Source organism: Rhipicephalus microplus, unplaced genomic scaffold (assembly GCF_043290135.1).
Source record: "Rhipicephalus microplus isolate Deutch F79 unplaced genomic scaffold, USDA_Rmic scaffold_12, whole genome shotgun sequence".
In the NCBI taxonomy this organism is placed as follows: domain Eukaryota; kingdom Metazoa; phylum Arthropoda; class Arachnida; order Ixodida; family Ixodidae; genus Rhipicephalus; species Rhipicephalus microplus.
In genome coordinates this window covers 21,855,310-21,878,123 of record NW_027464585.1, presented here as the reverse complement: position 1 = coordinate 21,878,123, position 22,814 = coordinate 21,855,310, and the positions used below count along the sequence as shown (strand labels likewise).

General features: G+C 44.1%; 1 protein-coding gene across 7 annotated transcripts in view; it reads left to right on the top strand.

The window, feature by feature from the left end:
• The window catches only part of LOC119166688 (putative phospholipase B-like 2), a 351,547-nt gene that overhangs the window by 9,741 nt on the left and 318,992 nt on the right, over nt 1–22,814 (top strand). The window contains exon 1 of one of the 7 annotated variants that reach the window (XM_075882401.1): nt 13,168–13,296. The exons of the other annotated variants lie outside the window; for them this stretch is intronic. The gene's annotated coding sequence lies outside the window, so the exon portion shown is untranslated. Of the gene's footprint in view, nt 1–13,167; nt 13,297–22,814 lie in introns of those variants that run through there. 7 annotated transcript variants of the gene reach the window in all.

Below are 22,814 nucleotides of genomic sequence, written 5' to 3'. Positions count from 1 at the left end.
CCCCACGTTTAGTGGGAATCCCATGATTTGCGAAGCACGAATGAGAAAGGTTGATATGTCACTGCATATCACCACAAAGTTACGAGGCGCATAGATGTAGTACACAGTAAACACAAGTGTAAATGTTATGTGCACTGAGGTATCTAGACAAGATGCAAGTATGTTGTTCATAGTCACGTAACAACGGCACCACGAACGTTCGCAATACCAGCCTCAGCAGTTGTGAGCATTGAAATTATGCCATGCATAACTACTCTTTCATGATTTACGTGGTTGCCCCTAGCATTTGTGTTCGTCGTCCTTTCACGTCACCTAGTACCAAATTTGGTATATGTGAAGCTAGTGAAACGGCCACGAGCGCGCTATGAGTGAAGTATGTATTCATGTTAATACACAACATGCATGTCATGATTATCACGTTAGGACGTGTCATTTCTTTTGTTACCCCTTCACGTCACTTATTACCAAATTGTGTTTATGTGAAGCTATCGAAGTGACAGCGAGCGCATATTGAGCATGGCAACTAGCCATGTTGTTATATAACACGCATGTCGTCATTGTCACGTTTGCACCAGTCATATACCTTCGTCATACATTCCCTTCACGTATTCTTTAACTTTCCATATGTGAAACCGAGGAAACGACCGCAAGCGCATTATGGGCGTAGCATGTAACCATGTTTTATATAACACGCATGTCATGATTATGATGTTAGGACGTGTCCATTTTTTCATCATCCGTTCGTGCCACGTAATACGAAATTTTCCATATCTGAAGCTAACGAAACAGCCGCGAGCGCATCATGAGCATGGAATATATTTTTGTTCTTACAAGACACGCATGCCATTATTATCATGTTTGCACCATTCGTATAGCTTCGTCCTCCACTTATGTCACGTAGCACTAAATTTAATACATGGGGAGTTGGAGAAACGACCGTGATCACTCTATAACCGCAGCAGGTAGTCATGTTTTACAACACACGTATATCATGATTATTATGTTTTGACGTGTCATTCGCCTTCGTCGTATTTTCACGTCACGTCATACCAAATTTGGTATACGTGAAGCAAGTGAATCATCCAAGAGCGCGTCATGAGCATGGTATGTAGTCATGTTTTATATAATACGCATGTCGAGGTTATAGTGTTTGCACCAGTCGCACACCTTCGCCATCAATTGACTTCACGCAATACCAAATTCAGTATATGGGAAGCTAGCGAAACGAACCGTGAGCGCACCATGAGCGCACGGCGTGTAGTCATGACTTACATGACATGCATATCATAATATCCACGTTAGGGCATGCCACTTACGTTCACCATGCAGTCTTGTCATACCATGCCAGTTCTGCAATGTTATATGAACAAAACCATCGCAAGAGCAGCAAGACCATGACTTGTAAACCATGACATTCATGACATACATATCATGATTTTGATGTTATGACTAGCCATTTATACTCGTATTACAGTCATGTTATGCTCAAAAGGTTTTGGTATAGATCCCATTATCGAAACAGCCAGGAAAGCTAAGAGTCGTCGGTGGCTAGATAGATAGATAGATAGATAGATAGATAGATAGATAGATAGATAGATAGATAGATAGATAGATAGATAGATAGATAGATAGATAGATAGATAGATAAATAGATAGATAGATAGATACATAGACATGCCCAAGTTTGCCAAAGTTTGCTAATAAATGTTTCGCATTTGCAAAGTTGTGTTCGCTACCAGCCCTGCAACCCTCAAAGCCTTAACTATCACACTCGAACGGTCAATGTCACAAGGATCATCGGGAAGCTTAGGGAGCATTGTAAAAACCTACCCACAAGTTTCTACCACGAACCTTTCTCCTACAATCGTTGTCATAAGGCGCTCCAGCCTACGTGTCTTAAGCGTGAACAACACCGAGGGCAAATCATATTTGCTCTTCTTCGCCATCTTGACTAGGGCGTCAAGGTGCAGCTGTTCCATGAGTTGAAGGGCATTTTTCTTGACTTTTGAAGGTTTTAAAGCAATCCCCTGAAATTCCTGTGCAGTGCTTTTTTTGCTTTTGGTAGAAGGAGTGATAAGGAAGTACTGCTAGACCAACTTTTTTATCAGCTTGAACTGAAGTCATTTTCCCCAATATACCACACCACTGGTAATAACGACTATTATTACGAACTACTTGACACCGCAGACCTCCCAAGTCGGTCAATAACTTCCGCAGGCACCGTTCTTTTTCCTCAGACTGCGCGTTATCTGGTTACTCCCACACGGTGGCCAGAAGCTGAGGAGGCGTCACGGTTGGGGCCGAGGCAAGCTTGAGGCCTTTGTTGAACAGCAGAAAGAACCAATGCACCGCCGAGTATACAACGAGTTAATTTCCTCCTCCTCGGCTAGCTTCTACACTAGCTAAGTAGGGAAGATGTTTGAGGTTCGGAATGGGTCTCCTCAATAACTTGAGCGCATGGTGGCAGCGCGAAGGAAGAGCCGTAGTCCGGTGAAGAGACGCTTTATTGAAGCCTCAGGCGTCTGTCCGAGTCCAAGCTCGAACCTCCGTTCTCCTATTTCAGATTCAAACATCCTCTTTTCAACCCTCGGTTGAATAAATGGTGTCCCCACAAGTCAATAAGAAGTGTGGGCTCGCATCACCACACCCAATCACAAAAATACTTACACAACAAGCACTGCACTGGTAAAAATCCCATTGCGAAATGCAACACGACAGAAGATAGGTTCTCCCCGTGTCACACTCTCTGCCATGCCAGGCCGAATATCAGCCGACCTCTGTCGGTAGCCGTTCCCACGCTCAGGCTCCATCAGCTTTCTTATTAGCGTCGCTTCGTAGAAGCTTCCGTAAGCGCGGAGATTACACCGTCTGGCCTTGTGCGCTGACCAGGTGTGCATGCGACAGAAAGGCGCCCCGCCATCCTAACAACGCTTGGTAATGACGTATAGCGGGGGAGGATAAGCTCGTGTCCGTGCGGCCACTATGTCTCGGTCAACCCAGTGGTCGCTTCACCGCGCCATTCTCATTGGTACACGTGCATGCCAACAGTAGCTTAAACTCAGATGCCGGTGTCTGGCCTGCTTGTTACTGAACGCTCTTCCGAGTAAGCCTTCCCCTTCTAGTCCCAAACGGGGGCGTCCTTGACGGCTCCGCTCGCGAACCGTGTGAACGAAGGAGTCTCCTTTATTTCCCGTGCACAGGTCTCCCGCGTTTACCTTCGCGGAACCGATCAGCTTCCTAAGTTGACAGGTCGAGAACAGGCTCCACGCTCTGCATCAGCCTCATTAATTGTGCTACACCCAACACGCCGCCAAAGGTTACCTCATACTAACCCCACGCCTTGTTTTTTTTCCTTTCTTGCACGATTCGGTACTAATTGCACAATGTCCCGCCGTGGTGCTTCAATCAATGGGCCGGCTCAGTGAGTGTGTTGGCGAAGAGAGGTGGGCCCGAGGACCTTGCTTTGACCTATGAGGTCAAATCAAGGTTGTCATTTTGAATGAAGGCTTAGCCGTTAATATAGAGTTTGTCAAAGATTACAATAAGGGTTGCAGCGCTAGCACAAAAGTGCTGGAAGAAAAGCAAACGAAAGGCGAGGAACGGAAGGCAAATTATAATGGAACGAAATTTAACCAACAATCTCATATAGCCGTTCTTCGTTTGTCAAAGGGTAGTGTAGTGACACCTTTGCGCGTTTATGTCGTTTTTTAAATGAGCAGCATTACTTTGCGAACTTCGGCGACTTTGAGCGTATCTATCTATCTATCTAGCCACCTACGACTTTTACCTCTCGTGGCCGTTTCAATAAGGCTATCAATACTAAACTTCGTATTACATAACATGACTCTATGAAGAACATATAGGAATAGTCATAACATGAAAATCATGATATTTATATCTTGAATGTCATGACTTACATTTCATAGTCCTGCAGGTCTTGCAGTGGTTTCGTTCACATGGCGTGTTCCAAAACTGGTATGGTATGACATGATTGCATGGCGAACACAAGCGGCAGACCTTAACATAAAAGTCATGACATGAGTGTCATGTAATACCATGATTACGTGCCACGCTGATGATGCGCTGGCGGCCGTTTCGCTAGCGTCACATATACAAATTTGGTATTATGGTATGCGTGAATAAATGACGAAGGTATGTGACTAGTGCAAACAAGAGGGTAATGACATGCCTGTCATGTAACAACATGACTACATGCCACGCTCATGATGCGCCCCGCCGCGGTGGTCTAGTGGCTAAGGTACTCAGCTGCTGACCCGCAGGTCGCGGGATCGAATCCTGGCCGTGGCGGCTGCATTTCCGATGGAGGCGGAAATGTTCTAGGCCCGTGTGCTCAGATTTGTGTGCACGTAAAAAACCCCAGGTGGTCGAAATTTCCGGAGCCCTCCACTACGGCGTCTCTCATCATCGTATGGTGGTTTTGGGACATTAAACTCCACATATCAATCACGCTCATGATACGCTGGCGGCAGTTTCGCTAGTTTTTCATGTACCAAACCCGGTATTACGTGACGTGAACGGACGATATAGGTAAATGACACATCCAAACATGATAATCACGACATACGTGTCATGTAACAACATGACTACATGCCACACTGATGGTGCGCTCACGTCCGTCCGTGCGTCCGTATGTATGTATGTATGTATGTATGTATGTATGTATGTATGTATGTATGTATGTATGTACCATTACTACACTACTAACAACACCTCCCCCCTGCTCCTCGCGCTGGGCGCACAGCTGATGCATAGATGTGAAACAGCTAACTGTATCGCCCCGAGAAGGAAAGCTGTCAATTACGGCAGAAAAAAAATCAGTTGCCTCACATGAGCACGAATATAACGGCTTCGTGTGCGAATCAAGAGTGACGGATGAAAATAGTTACTTCAAAATAGAACTTACCTAAGCGGCATCTAGGGTAGCAGACGATAATTTTGCTGGCTCCATACAGTCTGCAGGGAAATTTCCATGATGAGTCGGTTTGCGCAATCTAGTGTGACTGCCTAAAACACCACGGGCCTGGGCCCATAACTTCAACAGGTGCACGGTACTGACGCAACAACAAATAACACCCGCGCACGCACGTACGCACGAATAAACACACACACACACACACACACACACACACACACACACACACACACCATGCTATAACAGTGAAATATTAGTATTTCATCGTACTGTCGTACATATGCTGTTATTGCATATGTACGAACTATAGCAACTTGCTGCGTTGGCTGAGTCAGTTAGCGCGCTGTTGGAGAACTCGCGACTACGATTGACAGAAGTTTGAAACCTAGGTGTAATAATTTCTTTATTTTTTATGTCACATTCTGGGAGAATTAATCTGAGTGCTTCGAATAATACGTTGTTTTTTCTTTTTAGAGTAAAATTAGGCCATGATGATAGATATGTGGGGTTTAACGTCCCAAAACCAGTATATGATTATGAGAGACGCCTTAGTGGAGGGCTCCGGAAATTTAGACCACCTGGTGTTCTTTAACGTGCACCCAAATCTGAGCACACGGGCCTACAACATTTCCGCCTCCATCGGAAATGCAGCCGCTGCAGCCGGGATTTGAACCCGCGCCCTGCGGGTCAGCAGCCGAGTACCTTAGCCACTAGACAACCACGGCGGGGTAGGTAAATTAGGCCAAAGCAGAAGCTTTACTTAATTGGCCCGACCCGTACGTCATTAGGGTTTTTTTCTTCTGGTGCCTAATTTGAATGAGGCATTATCGTGATCTTGCCGGCTGAATTTATTAATAGAAGAAATAGTCCTGAGCCCAGGAAAAAAATTGTGGCAATTCCTGGCGCTCAATTAAAAAAAAACTAAGTAGCTTTGGTGTCGTTTGAAACCGAAGCCTGATTACACAAAAAAAGTGGAAACATAATAAAAATAAAATTGTGGCAGTGTGCTCATGCTTGTTACTGCTATATTTATGGTTTAAAGTTCTGGCTTTTTTGCGATAGCAATTATATGGACACTTTCGGCTAGATTTTGCCGCCGGCGTTGGCGCCGATGTCATGCCCTGTATAAATATGTATGCGTATCTATATACACGAAAACGCAAGAAAGAAAAAAAATCAGAAAAAACACGCCGGCGCGCGGAAACGAACGTGGAACCTCTGCGTCGTGAGAGCGAGGCGTTAACCACTGAGATAGCCCAGAGAACACCCTTCACCGTTCAAGCGACAAGCTACTTTATATCTACCGCTTACTGCTGCTCACGAGTATCTCGGAGAAAATTCTGTTTTAAGCATCACCAGCAAGGTGGCGCAAAGACCGGGCGTCGTCACATCGTGCAGCGGCACCAGCTCTAATCTCCTACGTGTACTTCGCCCGGCGAGATAAGGGCGCGTGAGGGAGCGCCTTATCTCGCAGTGGCAAGGAGGGGAAGGTCGTACGCCTTGGCTGGCCTCAGGCTTTACCTAGAACAATTATGCTATAGTTACTTGGTGCACAAATGTCACTGCAATCATTGCAGTCTCTGTTTGCAAAAAGCACGCGTTTTTCAGACACAGCAAAGTAACAAATGAAACGCTTATTCGCGTGCACCTGTACCAGTGAGTAAGTTTTGGGCGCGAGGAACGCGGGACATGTTTCAATCTGCTTTCAAATCGGCACGTGATCTTTCAATTTGTTGTTATCACGTTCATTGCTTTGCCTTTTCGCCAAAGCTGTGGCTTTTTTTAAATGCGAAGCATTTCTTAGCGAACATCAGTGACTTTGAGCGTTTCTATCTATCTAGCCGCCTACAACTTCTAGTTTTCCTGGCCGTTTCAATAACGGTATCAATACCAAACTTAGTATGGCATACCCTGACTGTATGAAGGACATATTTGACTAGTCATAACGTGAACATCATGATAGGTATGCCATGAATGTCATGATTTACATTTTATGGTCCTGCACCTGTTGCGGTAGTTTCGTTCACGTGGCATGTTGCACAACTGGTATGGTGTGACATGATGGCATGACGAACACAAGCGATAGGCCCTAACATGAAAATCATGACATGCGTGTCTTGTAACAACATGACTACATTCCACGCTCATGATACGCTCGTGGCCATTTCACCAGCTTCACGTGTACCAGACTCAGTATTACGTGACGCGAACGGACGACATAGGTAAATGACACATCCAAACATGATAGCCATGACACGTGTGCCATGTAAAATCACTACATGCCACATTCACGATGTGCTCGCAGATATTTCGCTAGCTTTACATATGCCGAATTTGGTATTACGTGACGCCAATGGATGAAGAAGATATGTCACTGGTGCAAACATGATAATCATAAAATGTTGTCATGTTAGAACATGACGACATGCCGCAGTCAAGGCACCAATACATTTCGACGTGACGTAGTGCGCGAGCTCGCCGGTGTTCATTTCGTCGCGTACACCGGCGTTGCCACGCCAGGCGCTGGTCCTGCCAGATACACCCAGGCGCGCGCCGCGCTGCGTTGCTTTGACGCATGGCCGTTTCAGTGCATCCGGCGTCCCTCCGTCACGAAAAGAAGGAGACACAGTGTTGTCTGGGTAAAGCATCGGCGTGAAATGCAGCATGTCGCATTGCGCGCCGGTTGGTGTCGGGCCGCGCTGACGGATGCTGGTGGCGCCTGGCGGCAGACTATAGTGTGCTCGCGTTTCGCTAAGCTAGCGTCACTGTACTCATCGTGCGCGCGCGTCAACTTTACATTGGAGTATAATTAGCCCTCTATAATGCACTCACGGCCATTTCGCTAGCTCCACGTATACCAAATTTGGTGTTACGTAACATCAATGGATGACGAAATATAGGACTGGTGCAAACATGACAATCCTGGCACGTGTGTCGTGTAAGAACATGACAACATACCGCGCTCACGGCCGTTTTGCTAGCTCTACATATACTAAAATTGGTATCACGTGACATGAATAGATGACAAAAGTAAACGACGCATTCAATCATGATGATCATGACACGGAAGTCATGTACGACATCATTTATCTCCACTTCGTAACGCTGTGCTGATTTTAAAGTGACGTATCAACTTTTCTCCCATATAGTCGATTCCCACTGAACGTGGGATCTGCCAATTTTTTTCAATTAAAACCGCACAGTTGATAGGCCAAGAATATCTATTGCTACTATACTTTTTTTTAACGGTGAAAGTATAGAATTTGTCACAATAATACCTAAAGAGAAACTTGGCGCTAGTGAGCTGCTGGATGCAAGGGAATGCCATGATAAGTGAGCTTCGAACTTTACTCGTATTTTATACCTCTAGGACACGTCTGACTTCACGTTAACATGGTTATTTCTTACAAAAAAAGCACGTATTAGGATATTTATTTCTTGCCATCGCACAAAAAAAAGTGTTTCATGTGATACTTGAACTTTCTCACTTCTTGTACAATTTTACGAAGCGTAAGAAGTAACCCAGGACCGCTAAACTTGGCAGGCAGACGACAAAGTGAGGATTTCGTTTGCCAGTTTATGTCGTCTATTTGTTTTTTCACCGCTTGATTGTGCCGTGGAGAGGAGAGGGCTTTTATTTTGAATATAATACTCGTGGATGAGATCCGTTCATAATGATTTTGTTTTAGATAAGCCGAATAATGTTGTCATATTCACTTTTGAGCCGAAGCCACACTGAACACCAGCCAATGCAAGCGCCGCAGAGACATATACCATCATTCCCAGCGCCCCAGAGGGGCCTCTTAAGAAATTCGCATAGACGGTGGCACCACACTTCTCTCTAGGTATGTTTGTGGGAAACTCTATGGGTGAAACATTCCCCTTAACAGCTCCGTTACTAATACTGGCATTGTATTTCATTTCTAATGGCTTTCACAAAGAATCATGTTTGCCCGAAAGATTGCTCGCATGCCAACTGTTACTGAGACGCAGCTCTTATACATACCCATTTGACAAGATCGATAAGGATATAAGAGTGAAGAGCGTGTGGTTGTGGTCACCTTAGCGCGGCGATTGAGCCGCAAGGACGTTGACGACTTCTCTCCTGGGTACGCCAACAGTGCTTTCAGAGAGCACCAATGAGAAGAACAAAGGCTGCCACTACGACACGTACTTCTGCATACTACAGGTGAAGTAAAATTTCTGATTACATTAGTGTGCGTATTTTTAAAATCTTTTCACGCTAGCCTCGTCCAAAAAGAGATCCCCTCCCCCTCTTTGCTATATGCTCAACCACGCCGTGTTTAACCAACAAGGTCATGTCCCAGAGCGCTTGCTGATCGCTAGCTACATGTGACCTGCGTAAGGAATACCGTACGCGAAGCTTGGAGGTGTAGCTTTGCGAGCGTCATATAAACGGAGCCCGCGAGTGGTTTGCTCAGAACGCACGCGCAACGCAATTGCGAAGCTTTGTTTGCGCTGTTCTAATACAGGATATTCAACCATATGTGATTACACTGAGCTGCCGTAGACGTGGGAGAGGTATGTCAGTAAGTGCTATGCTTTGCGCAGTATGCCAATCCTAGGAAGCATGGTTTGCGAGAATTTTTTTATAGGAGTGAACCTACGATAGTATTCAGGTGACTTGTCGAATACCGCAGTTCTTGGTCACTTGTACATGTGTTGTCCAAAATGAAGTTGACGTGACCGGTGAAAGCGACTGATTATTAGTATTTACTTATTTTCAAGTAATGAAGCCCAACAGAGTGTATTACGGGAGTTGGGTATATAAATACAATAGGAAAGAATAACGATAACATCAAAAGTTCTTCAACAGAACAAATATTGTCACATCCTACACTCTAAAAGTATATCGATTAAAAAGGGTGTATTTTTGTCCCCCAACAATAATCGTCATCAGGTTTTCATGCGCTTCCTTTCTCGAAAACTCGGTGCTGGCCACTTTTCTATCAAGATTGCAATGTAACCCTGATAATGGGCATGTCGATCGTGACCGGAATGTACCGGGCGTGGGGCGATAGCGCAAGGCTGGAACGCAATATAGATGAGGATTATTCTTGTGGGACAGAAAGACACCCTTTTTACTCGCTCTTTTTTTAGAGTGTAAGCATAACAGGCAACAAAAGAAAAGAAATAAAGCAGATAGGTCATTCTAGTAAACAATGCTCAGAAGAATTCTCAGAAAAAAACTGTACTTCAACATATTAGTGGATGCAAAAAATGGCCCTACGATAGTGCCTACGTCTAATTGGAAGAGCATGAGCATACCAGACGTAATAATCATTACATAGCCAACATATTTTCTTGGATGCGCTGCTCCTGTGCGCTCATGCTTCGGGAAAAGCTCGAAAAAGCATTTGACATGCGAATCCCGAAGCTTACCAGCTTTTAGGTTGCTTTAGTACCACTCATACATTATTTTGCTCCATGCGAATATGCTCTAGCCTATGCCTCCTGGAGAATTCACCATCATCACATCTAATAAAACAACAAAGTTACGGTGCTCCAATGCATCATCTACGATTGGTGAACGCTCCATTATCTACACCACATACGCTAATAACTGTAAACTATATACAAATGCTGCTATCCTAAAAGACGGCAGAAGGACATAATTACTGATTACTACGCATAATTTTGTTAGTGACCAACAGCGTTATCTATCTACAGAAGCCACTCCTCTTGTGATGGAACTTCAAGCCATCCACGACGCAATTCAGGATGCTACCTCTAAGCTGCCCTCAATTAAGCAGATTGACGTATACACTGATTCTTTAGGAGCTATCAAGGAGCTCAAGATACTCCACAAGGCGATGGAGATCTGCGAGGCCATTCATTACCTGAAACATAATACGGCTACTTGCGTAAAAGTACATTGTATTCAAGATCATGCTGCGAACCCACACAACATTGCTGCTGACAAGCAGGCGCACTACCCTCCATGCATAGACCTTCCAGCCACCCCCGTACACCTCAACCCTTAAACTTACTCCATACCCATAAAAATGTTCTCCGGTATGATACACGTGCTCTTATTCCACCGAGTGTCTGCTCTTTTTTCTCTCCCTTTACTAAGGCGGAGGAAGTTGTGCTTAGGAGGCTTCGGGCAGGGGTGGCCCTTACACCAGCCATTATATCGTCATGGAACATCTCACATTTACGAGTTGATGATACGTGTCCATATTGTCCCACTCCTGCGATGCAAGCAGATACTTATCGCATTTGGTCATGTAAGTAGTTGCAGCCAGAACGCTCCCGTCACCTCGCTCGAGCCGGCCTTTGCTACAGGGACACAGCCAGTTACAACCACTGGATATATGAAAACAGATTCCAAAAGACAGTACTTCACTTCATACACAACACCAGTCTTACAGCACATATTTAACAAAAATATTCTTCTTTAAAGGCAAGTCTTTGTCACAATAAAGAAAGAATATAAATATTTTTCTTGGAAAACCAACAACAACTCGCCGCCAGGGCCAACAGGGCAGTAGAAGCCAGAGGGTTCCTTGACTAAGGAGCCCTCCCACCTCAGGGTGACACCGGGCATTGCTCGGGGCACTGTTTCTAAAATAAACGTTTAGTGCTTTCTCTATCTCTCAAGTGTTTTTTATTAGCAGTCATTGTGTGCTAGTGAAATGTTGAAAGGTCAAATGTGCAAGCTGCCCTGTGAGTCAAGTCTGTCGACACCATTCTAATTAAGTGCTCCTTGTGTCACTGATCATGGAAGCTTCATCTTTAGATGCCATCACCATTACCTAATCTTCACAAACAAAATGTTCAGCGCATGCAAGTCAAGAAAAAAGATATCGGCACTTTCACCATCACTGCCATGCCACTTTGAGGCTATAATTATTGTCAAGCTTAGTGAGACTGTAGAGTACCCCTATTTGGCTATGCATATGAATTCCAGAGTTTTGTAGTGGGAGCTACATTGGCTTCATTATTACTGTTTCGCAGCATTTGGTGGTTGCACCACTTACCACGTCATCTGGCATGCGACAGAGGAGAAGCAAACTGATTTGCAACTGCATTTACAATTGAAAGCTAACATTGTGTGTGCGTGTTCAACACCATTGTGCTGTTCAGACTTAACAGAGGAGGGGCTGGTATATTGCATCGTAAATATATAAGTGGCGGCTCGGTCGGATTTATCGACAGATATAAAAAGTGAGTCAAAACCATGGGGTTAAATGAGTCATTGACGTCGGAACGAAACCAAAAAGAGGCAGCGAGCTACGCACACGGAGTAAGAACGAGCCTCATGCCTGGAAAAGTGTAACGTTGCAGAGAACCAAGCTGAAAGTAATAGCCATGTTTAGTGGGCATCCGCAGCAGCTCTGTATATGTAGCCTTCCAGCCATTTCCTAAGACAGGTTGTGTTCGCAACGGTGTTGCGGATGCTAACTGAATTTCGCCAATAAGAATAACGGTACCTCTCGCTACGCACAACCAGGCATAACTGAATTAAGTCGCAGCCATTTTTAAGTGGCAATGCCAAATCAACCTGCGATTTTTGATCATCACAACAATGACTGAAAAAATTTCTCCATCTTTCGTAAAGTTCCAAACTCGTACTGCTTGCCTACAGGGCTTTGTTATCGCTCATTGACACTGGCTCAGCAGGGGACAGATATAAGTGAGGCCTTTTTTTGCGAAGTTTTCGCCATGGTGGCACTATATTTATTAAGTGCGTGCGACACTACAGGCGCTCTACATAGAGGCTTTTGCTGCTCATCTCAAATAAGTAAATACTCCAAGAAACGTTGCACATTTTGTTTTCAAGTGTATGAATTGAAATTAAAACTTGTGTGCTTCACCAGTGCATTTTTTGTTTCACCTGTTTTTCAGCCCTTAAATTCATTTCTTACTGTCTTCTCAAGGATAATTCAGTGTGGTTCCACTGCATGTGTTCTAGTTCGAGTGTAATTCAGAGCTTATAAAACTCAGCATATTGTTTTAGTCATCGTGATGTAGTAATCAGTGCTGTTTTGCTGTTTTATTATGAAACAATTTTTGGTTTGTGTGTGTGCAGACTCACGTGGCTATTGGCGTGATGCCCTCAAGGGCTGCCTAGAGTCGGCTGATAGGAGTTCCAAAGACTTCCATTTGGTCAAGTGGACTACCATCACAATGAGGTAGACAGAAGCCAGTACGGCACGCATAGGAGCTTCACGGAAACTTTGGAAATTGATTTGGGGGAGAAAATGGTCAGAACCCTGCACACCAGCAATTGTCTCTACCAGAAGAACAAGCATCGAGAGGTTTTCGCCATGCCTGCATATCGTTTTATAGCCTGTTTCCAGTTTGTTGACATTGGTGCACGGTTTATGACCACAGCTGTAAGTTATATTTTCAGCCACATAATTTTCAGCCATCGGTACACTTAAGTTGAATGCTTCGACGCAGCGCCTTGACTTGCTGTGACTAATGCCAGCGCTGCCAAGTGTCAGACACGGCGCTGCCAAGTGTCAGCGCTGCCAAGTGTCAAGTGTCTGACACTTGCCAGCGCTGCCAAGTGTCAGAACTAAAAAGTTTGTACCAGGAGTCGGTTCATCGACAACTTGAAAGAGGTTATAATCTAGGGTTACTCTTACCAATTGCATTGCTTCGTGGCACGTATTCGTTGAGAGTTAAAAGAGACCAATAAATCTGGGGAAATTAAAGTCGTCGAGTAAATATATATTATCAGGAGAGCATTGCCGAATTCCGGAATCGAAGCTTTTGCGCAGCTCTTTTACAAACGAGTTATCCGAGTCGGGAGGGCGATAGCATACACCTATCAATATTTTTGTTGCTTATGTGATGATGCATGCAGTCCATGCAATTTCTACAGCGGAGGCTGTAGAAATTGCTGTAAAAATGATGACAGTGTCTTTTTAATAGCTAGTAGAACGCCACCGCCTCTTTTTTATCGTGTTCGTGCCTAAATATGTTTTAGGAGCCATTATCGGGGAAACGCTCGTGATCGGGTATATCAGAATGAAGCCAAGTCTGTTATCGCTCAAAAGTCGGGGTTACTATCTTTAGAACGAGCAAAGCTGATCACGTTTGGGTATAAGGCTGCGTATGTTAGTAAAACATAACTGCATGAATGGTGACTTGTTATAATAATCTGACCACTTAGGTTCTCTTGCGTGTGCATGATTTCTTTTCTATGTTTTGTGAAGTATAACGGAATCCATTGCGTGATCTTACATGTAGGTCTTTTCATCAATGCGCAATTTTAAATGTGAATACACTTTATAAGCGGCCCCAAACCATCCACCGCCGTCGGCGGCGTCTGCAGTCTTCTCTCAATCTTTAAAAGAAGGAGGACTTGGCGGGCCGCAGCGCGACGCTCTACCGAATAAGCCACGGACGCGACGCTGATGTCGGTGTCAGTAACGCGCCTTATACCCCCTCCCCCTTCGCTCGCTCCTCCGCTCTCCTCGCTCGCTGCAGCTGCGCGCGCTTCCCTCTCTCTCGCGCACCCACCTTCTCTCGCAGTCTCCCGTCGAGAGCGGGTCGTGAGGGCGAGTAAAGTAAAAATCCGTTGGCATTCGCCAGTGAGTTAACGTAAACTCCCCCGTGTGATCAAATTGCGATTTCCAGGAACCATTACACCATAAAGGCACCATAGTGTGAATAATAAATATAATAGTGCGAATTATAAATACCCCTCATAGCGTCACCCCGTGTATTCGCACTTAACCATGTTCATCCTCGGGGAAATGCTTGGGAGTATTTTTCTACTGACAACTTTATCGGCTTATTTAGGCGTTTCGCTAATTCAATTAGATTTTTCAAATAATAAAGTCTAGATGGCGAGAAGTTCTCACAAATTGAATAGCCGGTACCCTTTAATTTATGCGTGGCAGAAAGAACTTTTTGTTTGTTCTTAAAGGAACTCATTTTAGCTATGATTGGCCGCTGCTTATCAGTCTTATAATTTCTCAGTCTATGTACCCGTTCAAAGTGGTCGTTTGCTAGGGGGATGCCAAGTTTTAGGGGCGAAGCTCCTTAGGGCGTGGGCTGTGCGTCCCCTGTAGCCTGTATGTAGCTACCTCTAGTTTAGTTCTTGCAGTGTTCACTAGATGGCGGTACCGTCTCCTGTATGTCGCCTCCTCTCGTTTAGTTCTTGCAGTGTTCAGTAGATGGCGGCACCGTCTCCTGCATGTAGCCACCTCTCGTTTAGTTCTTTCAGTGCTCACTAGATGGCGGGACTTGAAGCTGATGATGAAAAGATGCAAGATGTTATAAACTAGACGGCGGTACTTGTAGTTGATGATGAAAGATGCGAGATGTTATAAAATAGGAAAGATGTCACATATGGCACGTGTCATTGGTGGAAGGCAATCGTTCGATTTAGTGCGGCGACGTACGCTAGGGGGAGCATTGTAATAAAATCGAGTAGGCAAAATGTACGGAAGATTCATGGTTTACCAGGTTTTCCTCCAGAGCTTCGCCCACTCATCATCATTCACTTCGTGGATATGGCGGCACTTTTTTTAAGAACAGAAGGTTAATACTTTTTGTTTGTTTGTTTTCCTGGGATGATGGCTCATACCCACTCAGGGGAATCGGCCAAGAAAGTGTAGTGCAGTTTTTCTGTGATCATTTTAACTATGTGTAATGGATTGGTATTATAATAAGACTAATGTAAAAAACAACATAAAAAGAGCGAACGAGAGAAAAAAATAGAAAAGTCAAGTTCAGCAATTTTGAGACTTGAGGTGTTATGATCACGTTTCAGCTGCGTTTACTTCCCTTTGCCCTGGGGAGTAATAAATAATTTTTTTATTGAAGATCACAAAGGTATACTCTTGGTTGCCTGAATATAATCGCAAACGGCATTGAAAGCATCCCTGTGGTAATGTCGCAAAACTGAGGCACCAAAGCTTAGCGCCGTTTCCGCCGTCAATCAAACGCATATTTTCAGAAATGACATAACTAGTCACCTTTTTCGGATTATGGCGTAGCGGCGACAATACGAAAAATATTGTTCTAGTGATTCAATTTCTCCGCAGAATGCGCAGAGGGGTGATGTCTGACCAGCTCTGTGTAGATACAGGTTTTTTTGGGGGGAGGGGGGGAACACGACATCGAAATTTAGTAATTAGGACTTCGAGCTTTCTGGGCTGGCTTTAGTGGGGTTGCCATGAAAACGTGAGGTGGTTAAATTTTGTTCATGTAGTTACTTTTTGTATCGTATCAGTGGAGATTGCTGATTTTCGATATCTTATTGCCGTGATATATTCAACATCTGGAAGTATGGACAAAACTGGCCCATCAAGTGCGGCTCGTGCTAAGGAATCAGCCAATTCATTTAATCTTAATCCACAGTGTCCCGTAATCCATAGTAACCTCAGGAGCCTCAACTGCGGGGGTACTAATGTTTTGAATGTGCTTAGAATTCGAGAGTTTTCTGAAGCTGTCAGAGCTGCATAAACTGAAAGAGAATCCGTCATTATGATTGCGTTGTTTTGATTTGATGGAAGTTTTCGAAGAGCTAAAATAATCGCCAAGATCTCCGTTTTTTTTCTCGGATGTTGCCCAATCTTCTTTGTCTTTGTCATCTATACCAAAAAAGAGCAGATTGTCCCGCCATTGCCTGTTTTCCGCGTCATCACATCTCAAAGTTATAGACTGTAGCCTATCAGTACTATTGCGCAAAAACTCGTTAGGCACAAATTCGAGTACAGTGGAATCAACTGCAGCCCTTGCTGTTGCCAAGGCAGTAACACTTTCCGTCAATTGCTTAATCTGCTAGTCAGCCACATTTTCCCTTTCCCGAACACTTTTCAATTCATTGAGTGTTGTGGCCTGCCCAGCCTCAAGTCCACCGACAACCTCCAAAACTGTGGCGATTGTGTTTCGCAAGGTAGGCCCAGGGTTCGTCTCGACATGGCGACAAACGATAAGCAAGAGCAACAGCTCAAACAGAGCATGGCACAGGCGCGCCGGAAGGCAGCATGCTCGCCTCACAGAATCGAACAACGTTGCTGGCCACGACACTGCCATAAAAAAACGATTATCGTTCTTCACACAAACAGCACACTCAGGGCAACTAACCTAAAAAAACAGCAGTTGTAAGCGACCCATTCTCGATGCGATGTCGTGCCCAAAGTAAACAGTTGTAGGCGGGTGCTCATAACCGGTGGCGGTGATGATATCAGTTGACGATCTCGGTAGCCATATGAGGCGACTGTTTCCGTCCAAATGTGGCTGTGCAAAGAATGATGTCGACTAGAACGAAGCTGGTTCTGATTGACACTGCTGCCAAGAATTGGGAGCCCACTAGCTGATGCCCATCAGCGGTACAGCCTGAAAATACAGCAGTGGTAAGTGACCCCTTCTCGATGCGATGTCGTGCGTTTCCCTAGTTTTTTTCCAATACATCACTTTTTCTTTAGCAAAATCTGCGCTTTCAAACTAGAGAAGCGCGTGAGTTGTCACACGCAATGCGTAATTGCTGAGATAAGCGTTGGCAACGAATTTCAAGGGCTTGCGTTAAAATAGCCACGTGCAAACAGTGGCAAAAGGGAACCTGCCAAGTGAGTTTTCTACCGGCCAGTTAGGCAGAAGAGAACTGAAAATTTGCAGGAGAAATCGACCTGCGCTCTATCTATTTTTCGCTGCAGTAAGTAAACCGTGCCCAACGCATGGCGGCGTTAGCATCAGTCGAAGCAGGTCGAGGCCATGTGGTGGAATAAAGCGTGCTTATGGCTGTGATTCTCTGAAGGTGGAAATGCTGAAATGCGCTGCTACTTTATATTTGTCAATGCTTGGTTACAGAAATAATGTGGTATTGTTGCAACTTAGGTGGCATCTAGCTGCTGCATGTTCTCCATTGTCTGTAGTGGTCTGCGGAAGGAACACTTCAACATTGATCCATGATTGTACTGACATTTGAGCCATTGCTGTTTCATGATGTGTGAGCCTTCCCTTAGTCACGGTTTCCATGAACGATAGTCCTACTTTTAAACATGAGTTCCTCAGTTGGTTAGGTTGTATGAGGAGCACATAAGATTTTTAGCAAATGTATATTTACTGCTAGTGCTTCGTTAGTGAGTTCAATAAACTGTCATAGTTCAGGAATGGGCATGTCTTACTGAACCGAAATTAATCTGTTTCTTTAGAGCTATGTGAATAGTAATATTTTGTGTGCAAAATGAATTACATTATTGAAGTGTGAGTGTCCTTAAATTGCAGGTTCTAACATGCAAATCGATGTACTTACCAGCTTACCGCTGCTGGTGCTGGTATTGCAAACGTCAGTGGTGTCATCGTCACGCGACAGTAAAAACATACTTGTATCTCATGTAGATATATACGTAAAAGCGCATAACATTTCTACATGTGTATACTGTGACTGCGTTGAGCCGCCTCATAACGTTGATCTGATCTTTAAGTGACATATCAACGTTCCTCAATCATGCTTCGCATATTATTGATTGCCACAGTACTTGGGATCTGCCAACTTTCTTATTTCAGTTTCGAATAGCAGCAATATGCTATTCGCAATGCACACATGCTATTCGCAATGCACAATGCACAAATGGCGAGAGCAAAATCTCAGAGATGATCCATTGAGGAGTGGAGCCAGGCGGGGTTCTCGTTTCTTACCAACTTTCATGCACGCGATGACAAAAAATCTAAGAGCAACAGAATGTGTTGCATGCCTCAGTGCACGAACAGAGCGGTGAAGGATGAGATAAGCCTTCATTCGTTACCGCTGGAACTGCGACTCAAGAAGGAGTGGGTGGTGATGCTCCGTATAGGCAAGCCTGTGACGCAGCCAATGAAGGTTTGCAGCGCACATATTGTCACCGAAGACTTCTTCTGGAGCTGCATCGGTAAGCCAAATGCTAATTGTTGACATTGTTCACAAAAGCATAAGGATTATGCTCTAACGATATTGTTGAAACGAACGACGCCGTCGATGCGGGACGATGAACGTAAACACCGCTTTTGGAGCTTTTTTGTGTTGCTTTTGGAGAGTTAGAAAGCTAGTGCCTGGGTGTCTGTCACCCGCATAAAATGAAGGGAGCGTTAATTTTGGCATTTTGTCGGTATCTTTAACAGACCGTAATGCGCGACTGCACTTTGAAATGTCTTTCTTCGCAGGCTCTTTCATTCCGATCAGGGCCAATCCGGATCGGAATTTCAGACTGTTACACGGCAAAAACCTGTGCGGATCATGTTTAGTACAGACGTCAACGAAACCGCGATCATATCAATCCCAATCACACTTAATCGCAAGTGGCATTGTAGGGGCGATTGATCTGGACCGAGTCCGATGCAAATCGGCCCTGATCGCGAGAAAACTGTCCTTGTGACACAGGCTTTGCTTTTCAGCGCGGTAGCTTTGCGACTGGTTTTTAAGTCTCATTAATGTGCATTAGCAATCTGGTTTAACCAACAAAACAATTTAATTTTTTATTTGACCGATGGCCGGTGCATCGTTATGAATGCAGAATTACGTAAAATGCTTGGCTACCTACCATGCATGCATTGAATGCTCGTTTAACAGTAAGGTATTTGATATGCGCTTTTCTGCTGTGCACTAAATTAGATCGTTGTTGTGGCACATAAAATTTCAGGATTTCATTTCAATCCTCATTTTGTGTAGATCCCAAATTGTGGACACCTAATCGAAGACGACTGAAGAAGACTGCTGTGCCTTCGCCGAGCTTGCCCATGAGAACACATTAAAAAGAAGACCTGTCAAGGATTCAGGAAGCAGCAGCGCGAGGTGCCCGTGCCTCTGCTAGACATGAGCATGGTATGTTTGTTATTATTAACATTTATTATGACACGCCACACAAGGCATACAACAAAAAAACCTTGGAAAGCTGTAGAATCGATCATAAGTGGGTCGCACTGTGGTATATTGTCTATTAGTTGGCATTTGTTCAACTAGAATAGAAATGATAGTAAGCCCATAGATAGTCATATTAACAAGTTTTTTTCAAGGCGCGAACACAGCAAAAAAGTAACCGGAAAGGGTCCACGAGGCTGGAGGGTTCACGACATTTCTTTTGTTTAGCTGCTGTGTGATCGTTCCCGAGAAGTTGTATTTGCAGGACTTGATGGTACAGGCGAGCCTGCCGAAGCCATTCCGAGCGTACAATCTTAGATATTCCTAAGCCATTGCCAACAGAGAGAGTGAGGCCACCAAACAATGCCTTGATTAGGAAAGTATCTTTAGCCAGATGCAATACGCCAGAGAGCATGCGCAGCAAACCACCGCAGTGATTAAATTGACAAGAACGGCTCGTAGAAGAGGAGATACAGATGCCCGATGTACTAGAAATGTAACTAATATGTGGGATAGTCAGTTGTAAGAAAATAGTCAGTTGTGTAATGTCAAACCACTTCTGTTCTGTTCTGGAAGTGCTGCAAGCTATTTAAGCACTACTAGCTGTCAGCAATCTCTACACCATCCATAGGCAAAGGTTTCATCTCTCCTAGATTTCTTAGGACTCTAATTTCTTCTGCAACCACCATGATGTTGCAGACACAGCAAAACAATGCTACCACGACATTAGGCTACCACTGAATTGTGCGGCATGAAACTGCTAAGAATGCACACAACGAAACTCATGCAAAACGTCATAAGTGCATGACACCAATATTGGCCATTGGTTGAAACGTGCACTCACCACTTCAAGAAACAAAGGCACAAAGAAGACACACAGAGAGCGCATTTTTCTGTCCTTGTTTTTCCTTACGTAGAGTGCAATCTGCCTTTGTGTCTCTGTTTGTCTTTTGTGTTGAGTCTGTGCCTTGCAATCACATTTGAAATAAACTTGAAAGTGCCTAAGTCTTTAAAAATGCAACAGCTGGCTGCAGAAATGCATGGTTGACGAACCATAAACAAGCCAGACTGACTGGCAGCCAAAACTTATCGCTCGGACTATTTGATGTGAAAGAGCTGCTGTGAAGTTTCGAGTGCATGCTGTAAAAAGTCTGCAGCAAAAAAAAAAACCAACAAGGCATAGAATGTGACTTGTGACATTGTCCAAACGGCATTTTCTCGTGCTCGAGCTTAAGCAGTGAAGAAATGACAGGACAGGAAGTGAAAGCTTTTAGTTACACTCCTTTACTCGCTAAAAATGGGCTTCTTTGCAGTGATTTCAGGTGGTCACAAGATGTATTAATGCCAGACGTATGTCAGAAAAGCAGGTAGAGCTCACTCACGCTCGGCAAATACATTTTGCCCTTAGGGCTCATTCGTCCTCTGGCTTACAAAGCATTTTCTGATTTGGACTCAAATTGACTATATTACTTACTCCGACTCACTCATACACATACTCACCACTTCGAGCTTGAGCGAGTTCACTTGTCAGTTTTCCAACCCTTGCTGCCAGATAATATTTGGAATTCAGGACATAACAGGGCTAATATAAAGCATTACTCACATGGCTAGACTACATCACTGTAAACAAGAATAAAAATGTGCTGCTCAGTAGAGCTGCTTGCACTCATCTGGGGCTAGAAAATGTAAACCAATCTACAACTATTCAAAGTATACCCATGTCGTGCTATGGCCAAGATAAAGCAGTTTTCAATCACTCTTTAGTATAAACTGCATCAGGCTTGCATGTTCAACATATCGTAAGTACACTCTGAACTGTCACTGTGCCTGCATACTCTTTTGTAATGCAGAATGTTTACGAATTCTTTCATTTTACTTTTGTGCAGGATCAGCTTCTCAAGGAACTTGTTGAGAGCCTGCTCAACCTGTGCACGTGTCAGCTTGTGAAGAGAACACCGATGAAGCCCTTTGTAATGTAAAGGCTCAATCATATGCTGTAATATTTAGTGCTATTGTAGTTATATGGATTCAGGGTGAAAGCTTCGAAACTAAAATAAGGATTTATACTAACCAGAGAGAACAACTTTATGTCAATAGCTTGAAGCACGTATCACTCAAAGCGTTGTTACGCCCTCTGGCAACTTTTTTACCAGCATAAGCAGTACACTGATCTAACTTTCAATATTGCACGATTAATAGCTGGCAGGACGACAGCGGAGAATGAAGTGAGCAGCACGAGCTAGTATGCAAGGTATGCACAGGGTAAAATTACAAAACGGCTCAAGGAATGCATATCAATCTATGCATTATCATGGAATATAAAGTGAAAACTCCTACTGATTTTTAGAGACGCTCCAGGAAAAAAACTTACCACATTTCATCTAACGCAAGCATTCATACTCTTGTTTCAAAATAGAATTGTTGCAGCATGTACCTAAAATTTTCTCATATTTTGCTCTGTAGTCGAAAATCTCAACATGCCACTTTATCACAGAAACAATGAGTCAAGCAGCTGACAAGATAAGCAGGGAGTGAAATGCCAGAACACTGATACAGTCGAACCCAATTATAAGAGACACTAATGTAAAAAAACAATTGGATATAAGAGACACTAGTGTGCTTAAATTTAAACAGGGGTTAATAAGAAAATGCTTATGTGGTACCCTGCTCATAAGAGACATCTTATGTACATGTCAAGAATTGCTCCCCGGTGTATGCCTCTTATAAAAGGGTTCAACCGTATGCACAAATTGATATAAACAGTGTAAGATCATAGCATCACACTATGGCACGCATCTTCAGTCGTCAGGCAACTGTGTATACGCGTGATGTTATGAAGCATTTAAAAATAATTGCAAAGCCAAACGAGCTATGTATTTACTTTTTATAGCAATTAAGCCAAAACAAGTTAAATCATTTTGACGTCATTTTTCCAAGAATTAGGAGATTCTCAGCACTCTTGCATTGGCTTGAATCTGTCTTTATGGGAAATCTTCCTTGCGTGCAGGTGCAAGAGCAGGGCCAGAAAACTGCATCACATCCATGTGCTAGTGGTGC